Source organism: Colletes latitarsis, unplaced genomic scaffold, assembly GCF_051014445.1.
Source record: "Colletes latitarsis isolate SP2378_abdomen unplaced genomic scaffold, iyColLati1 scaffold0039, whole genome shotgun sequence".
NCBI lineage: Eukaryota > Metazoa > Arthropoda > Insecta > Hymenoptera > Colletidae > Colletes > Colletes latitarsis.
The window spans coordinates 333076-345000 of NW_027488389.1; positions in this window are offsets into that span (position 1 = coordinate 333076).

Genomic DNA, 11925 nt, shown 5'->3' on the forward strand with positions numbered 1-11925 from the left:
TCGTAGGACAAAAAATAGACACGCTATCTTGCAGGAAAAAATCCGGGGAACACGATGGCGTCGTCAAAAGTGCAGGTCGTCGAGCTCGTTTTCGAGAAAAAAAAAAAAAAATTCTCAAAATTCGACAAAAAAATAAAACGATCAGTGGACCGTGTAGAGAATATAAAACTGCATAAGAATCGTATAGACGAAAATTGGCGTTCACGTGCTCGTTTTTGTGGAAAAAATTAAAAAAGCTCTCAAAATTCGAGATAAAAAAAAAAAAAACCATCTACCAGGTAGCCAACGGTAAACGGTACAAGTATCGTACGGGCGAAAACGAGCGTTACCGTGCTCGTTTTCGAGTTATTGACGAAAAACAGCCTGGAGCGATCGGTCCGGCGGTCGACGCGCGAAAGTTTCTAAGTCCGCTCTGCTCCGAAACACCGCTCCGGCGTCAAAAATCGTCGTAGGACAAAAAATAGACACGCTATCTTGCAGGAAAAAATCCGGGGAACACGATGGCGTCGTCAAAAGTGCAGGTCGTCGAGCTCGTTTTCGAGAAAAAAAAAACAAAATTCTCAAAATTCGACAAAAAAATAAAACGATCAGTGGACCGTGTAGAGAATATAAAACTGCATAAGAATCGTATAGACGAAAATTGGCGTTCACGTGCTCGTTTTTGAGAAAAAAGTTAAAAAAGCTCTCAAAATTCGAGATAAAAAAAAAAAAAACCATCTACCAGGTAGCCAACGGTAAACGGTACAAGTATCGTACGGGCGAAAACGAGCGTTACCGTGCTCGTTTTCGAGTTATTGACGAAAAACAGCCTGGAGCGATCGGTCCGGCGGTCGACGCGCGAAAGTTTCTAAGTCCGCTCTGCTCCGAAACACCGCTCCGGCGTCAAAAATCGTCGTAGGACAAAAAATAGACACGCTATCTTGCAGGAAAAAATCCGGGGAACACGATGGCGTCGTCAAAAGTGCAGGTCGTCGAGCTCGTTTTCGAGAAAAAAAAAAAAAAATTCTCAAAATTCGACAAAAAAATAAAACGATCAGTGGACCGTGTAGAGAATATAAAACTGCATAAGAATCGTATAGACGAAAATTGGCGTTCACGTGCTCGTTTTTGTGGAAAAAATTAAAAAAGCTCTCAAACTTCGAGATAAAAAAAAAAAAAACCGTCTACCAGGTAGCCAACGGTAAACGGTACAAGTATCGTACGGGCGAAAACGAGCGTTACCGTGCTCGTTTTCGAGTTATTGACGAAAAACAGCCTGGAGCGATCGGTCCGGCGGTCGACGCGCGAAAGTTTCTAAGTCCGCTCTGCTCCGAATCATCGCTCCGGCGTCAAAAATCGTCGTAGGACAAAAAATCGCCACCCTATCTTGCAGGAAAAAATCCGGGGAACACGATGGCGTCGTCAAAAGTGCAGGTCGTCGAGCTCGTTTTCGAGAAAAAAAAAAAAAAATTCTCAAAATTCGACAAAAAAATAAAACGATCAGTGGACCGTGTAGAGAATATAAAACTGCATAAGAATCGTATAGACCAAAATTGGCGTTCACGTGCTCGTTTTTGAGAAAAAAGTTAAAAAAGCTCTCAAAATTCGAGATAAAAAAAAAAAAAACCATCTACCAGGTAGCCAACGGTAAACGGTACAAGTATCGTACGGGCGAAAACGAGCGTTACCGTGCTCGTTTTCGAGTTATTGACGAAAAACAGCCTGGAGCGATCGGTCCGGCGGTCGACGCGCGAAAGTTTCTAAGTCCGCTCTGCTCCGAATCATCGCTCCGGCGTCAAAAATCGTCGTAGGACAAAAAATCGCCACCCTATCTTGCAGGAAAAAATCCGGGGAACACGATGGCGTCGTCAAAAGTGCAGGTCGTCGAGCTCGTTTTCGAGAAAAAAAAAAAAAAATTCTCAAAATTCGACAAAAAAATAAAACGATCAGTGGACCGTGTAGAGAATATAAAACTGCATAAGAATCGTATAGACGAAAATTGGCGTTCACGTGCTCGTTTTTGTGGAAAAAATTAAAAAAGCTCTCAAAATTCGAGATAAAAAAAAAAAAAACCATCTACCAGGTAGCCAACGGTAAACGGTACAAGTATCGTACGGGCGAAAACGAGCGTTACCGTGCTCGTTTTCGAGTTATTGACGAAAAACAGCCTGGAGCGATCGGTCCGGCGGTCGACGCGCGAAAGTTTCTAAGTCCGCTCTGCTCCGAAACACCGCTCCGGCGTCAAAAATCGTCGTAGGACAAAAAATCGCCACCCTATCTTGCAGGAAAAAATCCGGGGAACACGATGGCGTCGTCAAAAGTGCAGGTCGTCGAGCTAGTTTTCGAGAAAAAAAAAAAAAAATTCTCAAAACTCGACAAAAAAATAAAACGATCAGTGGACCGTGTAGAGAATCTAAAACTGCATAAGAATCGTATAGACCAAAATTGGCGTTCACGTGCTCGTTTTTGAGAAAAAAGTTAAAAAAGCTCTCAAAATTCGAGATAAAAAAAAAAAAAACCATCTACCAGGTAGCCAACGGTAAACGGTACAAGTATCGTACGGGCGAAAACGAGCGTTACCGTGCTCGTTTTCGAGTTATTGACGAAAAACAGCCTGGAGCGATCGGTCCGGCGGTCGACGCGCGAAAGTTTCTAAGTCCGCTCTGCTCCGAAACACCGCTCCGGCGTCAAAAATCGTCGTAGGACAAAAAATAGACACGCTATCTTGCAGGAAAAAATCCGGGGAACACGATGGCGTCGTCAAAAGTGCAGGTCGTCGAGCTCGTTTTCGAGAAAAAAAAAAAAAAATTCTCAAAATTCGACAAAAAAATAAAACGATCAGTGGACCGTGTAGAGAATATAAAACTGCATAAGAATCGTATAGACGAAAATTGGCGTTCACGTGCTCGTTTTTGTGGAAAAAATTAAAAAAGCTCTCAAAATTCGAGATAAAAAAAAAAAAAACCATCTACCAGGTAGCCAACGGTAAACGGTACAAGTATCGTACGGGCGAAAACGAGCGTTACCGTGCTCGTTTTCGAGTTATTGACGAAAAACAGCCTGGAGCGATCGGTCCGGCGGTCGACGCGCGAAAGTTTCTAAGTCCGCTCTGCTCCGAAACACCGCTCCGGCGTCAAAAATCGTCGTAGGACAAAAAATAGACACGCTATCTTGCAGGAAAAAATCCGGGGAACACGATGGCGTCGTCAAAAGTGCAGGTCGTCGAGCTCGTTTTCGAGAAAAAAAAAACAAAATTCTCAAAATTCGACAAAAAAATAAAACGATCAGTGGACCGTGTAGAGAATATAAAACTGCATAAGAATCGTATAGACGAAAATTGGCGTTCACGTGCTCGTTTTTGTGGAAAAAATTAAAAAAGCTCTCAAACTTCGAGATAAAAAAAAAAAAAACCGTCTACCAGGTAGCCAACGGTAAACGGTACAAGTATCGTACGGGCGAAAACGAGCGTTACCGTGCTCGTTTTCGAGTTATTGACGAAAAACAGCCTGGAGCGATCGGTCCGGCGGTCGACGCGCGAAAGTTTCTAAGTCCGCTCTGCTCCGAAACACCGCTCCGGCGTCAAAAATCGTCGTAGGACAAAAAATCGCCACCCTATCTTGCAGGAAAAAATCCGGGGAACACGATGGCGTCGTCAAAAGTGCAGGTCGTCGAGCTAGTTTTCGAGAAAAAAAAAAAAAAATTCTCAAAACTCGACAAAAAAATAAAACGATCAGTGGACCGTGTAGAGAATCTAAAACTGCATAAGAATCGTATAGACCAAAATTGGCGTTCACGTGCTCGTTTTTGAGAAAAAAGTTAAAAAAGCTCTCAAAATTCGAGATAAAAAAAAAAAAAACCATCTACCAGGTAGCCAACGGTAAACGGTACAAGTATCGTACGGGCGAAAACGAGCGTTACCGTGCTCGTTTTCGAGTTATTGACGAAAAACAGCCTGGAGCGATCGGTCCGGCGGTCGACGCGCGAAAGTTTCTAAGTCCGCTCTGCTCCGAAACACCGCTCCGGCGTCAAAAATCGTCGTAGGACAAAAAATAGACACGCTATCTTGCAGGAAAAAATCCGGGGAACACGATGGCGTCGTCAAAAGTGCAGGTCGTCGAGCTCGTTTTCGAGAAAAAAAAAAAAAAATTCTCAAAATTCGACAAAAAAATAAAACGATCAGTGGACCGTGTAGAGAATATAAAACTGCATAAGAATCGTATAGACGAAAATTGGCGTTCACGTGCTCGTTTTTGTGGAAAAAATTAAAAAAGCTCTCAAACTTCGAGATAAAAAAAAAAAAAACCGTCTACCAGGTAGCCAACGGTAAACGGTACAAGTATCGTACGGGCGAAAACGAGCGTTACCGTGCTCGTTTTCGAGTTATTGACGAAAAACAGCCTGGAGCGATCGGTCCGGCGGTCGACGCGCGAAAGTTTCTAAGTCCGCTCTGCTCCGAATCATCGCTCCGGCGTCAAAAATCGTCGTAGGACAAAAAATCGCCACCCTATCTTGCAGGAAAAAATCCGGGGAACACGATGGCGTCGTCAAAAGTGCAGGTCGTCGAGCTCGTTTTCGAGAAAAAAAAAAAAAAATTCTCAAAATTCGACAAAAAAATAAAACGATCAGTGGACCGTGTAGAGAATATAAAACTGCATAAGAATCGTATAGACGAAAATTGGCGTTCACGTGCTCGTTTTTGTGGAAAAAATTAAAAAAGCTCTCAAACTTCGAGATAAAAAAAAAAAAAACCGTCTACCAGGTAGCCAACGGTAAACGGTACAAGTATCGTACGGGCGAAAACGAGCGTTACCGTGCTCGTTTTCGAGTTATTGACGAAAAACAGCCTGGAGCGATCGGTCCGGCGGTCGACGCGCGAAAGTTTCTAAGTCCGCTCTGCTCCGAATCATCGCTCCGGCGTCAAAAATCGTCGTAGGACAAAAAATCGCCACCCTATCTTGCAGGAAAAAATCCGGGGAACACGATGGCGTCGTCAAAAGTGCAGGTCGTCGAGCTCGTTTTCGAGAAAAAAAAAAAAAAATTCTCAAAATTCGACAAAAAAATAAAACGATCAGTGGACCGTGTAGAGAATCTAAAACTGCATAAGAATCGTATAGACCAAAATTGGCGTTCACGTGCTCGTTTTTGAGAAAAAAGTTAAAAAAGCTCTCAAAATTCGAGATAAAAAAAAAAAAAACCATCTACCAGGTAGCCAACGGTAAACGGTACAAGTATCGTACGGGCGAAAACGAGCGTTACCGTGCTCGTTTTCGAGTTATTGACGAAAAACAGCCTGGAGCGATCGGTCCGGCGGTCGACGCGCGAAAGTTTCTAAGTCCGCTCTGCTCCGAAACACCGCTCCGGCGTCAAAAATCGTCGTAGGACAAAAAATAGACACGCTATCTTGCAGGAAAAAATCCGGGGAACACGATGGCGTCGTCAAAAGTGCAGGTCGTCGAGCTCGTTTTCGAGAAAAAAAAAAAAAAATTCTCAAAATTCGACAAAAAAATAAAACGATCAGTGGACCGTGTAGAGAATATAAAACTGCATAAGAATCGTATAGACGAAAATTGGCGTTCACGTGCTCGTTTTTGTGGAAAAAATTAAAAAAGCTCTCAAAATTCGAGATAAAAAAAAAAAAAACCATCTACCAGGTAGCCATCGGTAAACGGTACAAGTATCGTACGGGCGAAAACGAGCGTTACCGTGCTCGTTTTCGAGTTATTGACGAAAAACAGCCTGGAGCGATCGGTCCGGCGGTCGACGCGCGAAAGTTTCTAAGTCCGCTCTGCTCCGAAACACCGCTCCGGCGTCAAAAATCGTCGTAGGACAAAAAATAGACACGCTATCTTGCAGGAAAAAATCCGGGGAACACGATGGCGTCGTCAAAAGTGCAGGTCGTCGAGCTCGTTTTCGAGAAAAAAAAAAAAAAATTCTCAAAATTCGACAAAAAAATAAAACGATCAGTGGACCGTGTAGAGAATCTAAAACTGCATAAGAATCGTATAGACGAAAATTGGCCTTAACGTGCTGGTTTTCGAGTTATTGACGATAAGCCGGTATATATATGTCCGAGATAAAAAAAAAGATAGGGACAGTGGGAATCTCCTATACTATCACGGGCGTGTATTCTCCTACTAGTTTGATGGTTGCTGTTGCATAAACCACCGACTGTTTGGCCCGCCGTTTAACCGCGCAGTTTAAAATTGCAACACAATGTTGGTGTCGCTCCGGATCGAAAAAATGGAAAAACGACATACTTTACGCATAGGGGCGGCTGATCTTAACATATTTTGTCAATGTCATCTTCCCAGTGACCCTAGGAAGGAGTTTGCCGTTGCACGTTTTCCTATTAAAAAGTAATTAGTGTACAAAAATTTTCGTGAAGCAAAAAACAAGAATATGAAAGTACGTTCCATGAGCATTACGGTGAATAAAACAGAAATTAAAAATTCCCGAGGGGTTGAACAGCATCATATTGAATTCGTTTTGCTGACTGGGGTCTGCGCCCCCCAGACCCCCGCTACACTAGCCCAGACCAAACCCACTTTGTAATAGTGGTATCATATTAAATTGAACAGCATCGTACTTAATTCGTTTTGCTGAATGGGGGGCTGCGCCCCCCAAACCCCCGCTACACTAGCCCAGACCTAACCCATTTTGTAATAGCGGTATCAAATTAAATTGAACAGCATCGTACTAAATTCGTTTTGCTGACTGGGGGGCTGCGCCCCCCAGACCCCCGCAACACTAGCCCGGACCTAACCCACTTTGTAATAGCGGTATCATATTAAATTGAACAGCATCGTACTAAATTCGTTTTGCTGAATGGGGGGCTGCGCCCCCCAAACCCCCGCTACACTAGCCCAGACCTAACCCATTTTGTAATAGCGGTATCAAATTAAATTGAACAGCATCATATTGAATTCGTTTTGCTGACTGGGGTCTGCGCCCCCCAGACCCCCGCTACAATAGCCCAGACCTAACCCACTTTGTAATAGTGGTATCATATTAAATTGAACAGCATCGTACTTAATTCGTTTTGCTGAATGGGGGGCTGCGCCCCCCAAACCCCCGCTACACTAGCCCAGACCTAACCCATTTTGTAATAGCGGTATCAAATTAAATTGAACAGCATCGTACTAAATTCGTTTTGCTGACAGGGGTCTGCGCCCCCCAGACCCCCGCTACACTAGCCCAGACCTAACCCCCTTTGTAATAGCGGTATCATATTAAATTGAACAGCATCATATTGAATTCGTTTTGCTGACTGGGGTCTGCGCGCCCCAGACCCCCGCAACACTAGCCCGGACCTAACCCACTTTGTAATAGCGGTATCACATTAAATTGAACAGCATCGTACTAAATTCGTTTTGCTGAATGGGGGGCTGCGCCCCCCAAACCCCCGCTACACTAGCCCAGACCTAACCCATTTTGTAATAGCGGTATCAAACTAAATTGAACAGCATCATATTGAATTCGTTTTGCTGACTGGGGTCTGCGCCCCCCCGACCCCCGCTACAATAGCCCAGACCTAACCCACTTTGTAATAGTGGTATCATATTAAATTGAACAGCATCGTACTTAATTCGTTTTGCTGAATGGGGGGCTGCGCCCCCCAAACCCCCGCTACACTAGCCCAGACCTAACCCATTTTGTAATAGCGGTATCAAATTAAATTGAACAGCATCGTACTAAATTCGTTTTGCTGACAGGGGTCTGCGCCCCCCAGACCCCCGCTACACTAGCCCAGACCTAACCCCCTTTGTAATAGCGGTATCATATTAAATTGAACAGCATCATATTGAATTCGTTTTGCTGACTGGGGTCTGCGCGCCCCAGACCCCCGCAACACTAGCCCGGACCTAACCCACTTTGTAATAGCGGTATCATATTAAATTGAACAGCATCGTACTAAATTCGTTTTGCTGAATGGGGGGCTGCGCCCCCCAAACCCCCGCTACACTAGCCCAGACCTAACCCATTTTGTAATAGCGGTATCAAATTAAATTGAACAGCATCATATTGAATTCGTTTTGCTGACTGGGGTCTGCGCCCCCCAGACCCCCGCTACACTAGCCCAGACCTAACCCACTTTGTAATAGTGGTATCATATTAAATTGAACAGCATCGTACATAATTCGTTTTGCTGAATGGGGGGCTGCGCCCCCCAAACCCCCGCTACACTAGCCCAGACCTAACCCATTTTGTAATAGCTGTATCAAATTAAATTGAACAGCATCATATTGAATTCGTTTTGCTGACAGGGGTCTGCGCCCCCCAGACCCCCGCTACACTAGCCCAGACCTAACCCACTTTGTAATAGTGGTATCATATTAAATTGAACAGCATCGTACATAATTCGTTTTGCTGAATGGGGGGCTGCGCCCCCCAAACCCCCGCTACACTAGCCCAGACCTAACCCATTTTGTAATAGCGGTATCAAATTAAATTGAACAGCATCATATTGAATTCGTTTTGCTGACTGGGGTCTGCGCCCCCCAAACCCCCGCTACACTAGCCCAGACCTAACCCATTTTGTAATAGCGGTATCAAATTAAATTGAACAGCATCATATTGAATTCGTTTTGCTGACTGGGGTCTGCGCCCCCCAAACCCCCGCTACACCAGCCCAGACCTAACCCATTTTGTAATAGCGGTATCAAATTAAATTGAGCAGCATCATATTGAATTCGTTTTGCTGACAGGGGTCTGCGCCCCCCAGACCCCCGCTACACTAGCCCAGACCTAACCCCCTTTGTAATAGCGGTATCATATTAAATTGAACAGCATCATATTGAATTCGTTTTGCTGACTGGGGTCTGCGCGCCCCAAACCCCCGCAACACTGGCCCAGACCTAGCCCATTTTGTAATGACTGTATTGGAACTGCGTTAGGGCTAGTTTAGAATTGGTTAGGTGAAGTAATGCGGAGAGCAGTTTCGCCTGCGTCCCGGGATGCTTGTTGGCATGAGTGGTGTCTGAATGAGTAAAGACGGATGAGACACTTGTGGGGTATGGTGAGTCAGATTCCCAAACTACCCATATATTCTTCTGAGGCATGGGTGCCTATCCAAGGATCTCCTTCGGTATCTAAAACAGAAATAAAAAAAAAAAAAAAAAAAAAAAAAAAAAAATGAATATGGACTGTGTTAGGACTGAATTGGATAAGGTCTGGGTTACGTCTCGGTTAGGTCTGAGTTAGGACTGGTTTAAGACTGGGTTAGGACTGGGTTAGGACTGGGTTAGGACTGGGTTAGGTCTGGGTTAGGACTGGGTTAGGTCTGGGTTAGGTCTGGGTTAGGACTGGGTTAGGTCTGGGTTAGGACTGGGTTAGGACTGGGTTAGGTCTGGGTTAGGTCTGGGTTAGGTCTGGGTTAGGACTGGGTTAGGACTGGGTTACGACTGGGTTAGGTCTGGGTTACGACTGGGTTAGGTCTGGGTTACGACTGGGTTAGGTCTGGGTTACGACTGGGTTAGGTCTGGGTTACGACTGGGTTAGGATTGGGTTAGGTCTGGTTTAGGACTGGGTTAGGTCTAGGTTAGGACTGGGTTAGGTCTGGGTTAGGTCTGGGTTAGGACTGGGTTAGGTCTGGGTTAGGACTGGGTTAGTACTGGGTTAGGACTGGGTTAGGTCTGGGTTAGGTCTGGGTTATTTCTGGGTTAGGTCTGGGTTAGGTCTGGGTTAGGTCTGGGTTAGGGCTGGGTTAGGTCTGGGTTAGGTCTGGGTCAGGTCTGGGGTATTTCTGGGTTAGGACTGGGTTAGGTCTGGGTTAGGTCTGGGTTATTTCTGGGTTAGGTCTGGGTTAGGTCTGGGTTAGGTCTGGGTTAGGTCTGGGTTAGGACTGGGTTAGGTCTGGGTTAGGACTGGGTTAGGTCTGGGTTAGGTCTGGGTTAGGTCTGGGTTAGGTCTGGGTTATTTCTGGGTTAGGTCTGGGTTAGGTCTGGGTTAGGTCTGGGTTAGGGCTGGGTTAGGTCTGGGTTAGGTCTGGGTCAGGTCTGGGGTATTTCTGGGTTAGGACTGGGTTAGGTCTGGGTTAGGACTGGGTTAGGTCTGGGTTAGGACTGGGTTAGGACTGGGTTAGGTCTGGGTTAGGTCTGGGTTAGGTTTGGGTTAGGACTGGGTAGGTTCTGGGTTAGGACTTGGTTAGGACTGGGTTAGGACTGTGTTAGGACTGGGTTAGGTCTGGGTTAGGTCTGGGTTAGGACTGGGTTAGGTCTGGGTTAGGACTGGGTTAGGACTGGGTTAGGTCTGGGTTAGGTCTGGGTTAGGACTGGGTTAGGTCTGGGTTAGGACTGGGTTAGGTCTGGGTTAGTACTGGATTTGGTTAGGTCTGGGTTAGGTCTGGGTTAGGTCTGGGTTAGGACTGGGTTAGGACTGGGTTAGGTCTGGGTTAGGACTGGGTTAGGACTGGGTTAGGACTGGGTTAGGTCTGGGTTAGGTCTGGGTTATTTCTGGGTTAGGTCTGGGTTAGGTCTGGGTTAGGTCTGGGTTAGGTCTGGGTTAGGTCTGGGTTAGGACTGGGTTAGGACTGGGTTAGGTCTGGGTTAGGTCTGGGTTAGGACTGGGTTAGGTCTGGGTTAGGACTGGGTTAGGTCTGGGTTAGGTCTGGGTTCGGTCTGGGTTAGGACTGGGTTAGGTCTGGGTTAGGTCTGGGTTAGGTCTGGGTTAGGTCTGGGTTAGGACTGGGTTAGGACTGGGTTAGGACTGGGTTAGGTCTGGGTTAGGTCTGGGTTATTTCTGGGTTAGGACTGGGTTAGGACTGGGTTAGGACTGGGTTAGGTCTGGGTTAGGTCTGGGTTAGGTCTGAGTTAGGTCTGGGTTAGGACTGGGTTAGGACTGGGTTAGGTCTGGGTTAGGTCTGGGTTAGGACTGGGTTAGGACTGGGTTAGGTCTGGGTTAGGTCTGGGTTAGGACTGGGTTAGGTCTGGGTTAGGACTGGGTTAGGTCTGGGTTAGTACTGGATTTGGTTAGGTCTGGGTTAGGTCTGGGTTAGGTCTGGGTTAGGTCTGGGTTAGGACTGGGTTAGGTCTGGGTTAGGACTGGGTTAGGTCTGGGTTAGTACTGGATTTGGTTAGGTCTGGGTTAGGTCTGGGTTAGGTCTGGGTTAGGACTGGGTTAGGACTGGGTTAGGTCTGGGTTAGGACTGGGTTAGGACTGGGTTAGGACTGGGTTAGGTCTGGGTTAGGTCTGGGTTAGGACTGGGTTAGGTCTGGGTTAGGTCTGGGTTCGGTCTGGGTTAGGTCTGGGTTAGGTCTGGGTTAGGACTGGGTTAGGACTGGGTTAGGTCTGGGTTAGGTCTGGGTTAGGACTGGGTTAGGTCTGGGTTAGGACTGGGTTAGGTCTGGGTTAGTACTGGATTTGGTTAGGTCTGGGTTAGGTCTGGGTTAGGGCTGGGTTAGGTCTGGGTTCGGTCTGGGTTAGGTTTGGGTTAGGTCTGGGTTAGGACTGGGTTAGGACTGGGTTAGGTCTGGGTTAGGACTGGGTTAGGACTGGGTTAGGTCTGGGTTAGGACTGGGTTAGGACTGGGTTAGGTCTGGGTTAGGACTGGGTTAGGACTGGGTTAGGTCTGGGTTAGGTCTGGGTTAGGACTGGGTTAGGTCTGGGTTAGGTCTGGGTTCGGTCTGGGTTAGGTCTGGGTTAGGTCTGGGTTAGGACTGGGTTAGGACTGGGTTAGGTCTGGGTTAGGACTGGGTTAGGACTGGGTTAGGTCTGGGTTAGGACTGGGTTAGGACTGGGTTAGGTCTGGGTTAGGACTGGGTTAGGACTGGGTTAGGTCTGGGTTAGGTCTGGGTTAGGACTGGGTTAGGTCTGGGTTAGGACTGGGTTAGGTCTGGGTTAGTACTGGATTTGGTTAGGTCTGGGTTAGGTCTGGGTTAGGTCTGGGTTAGGACTGGGTTAGGACTGGGTTAGGTCTGGGTTAGGACTGGGTTAGGACTGGGTTAGGTC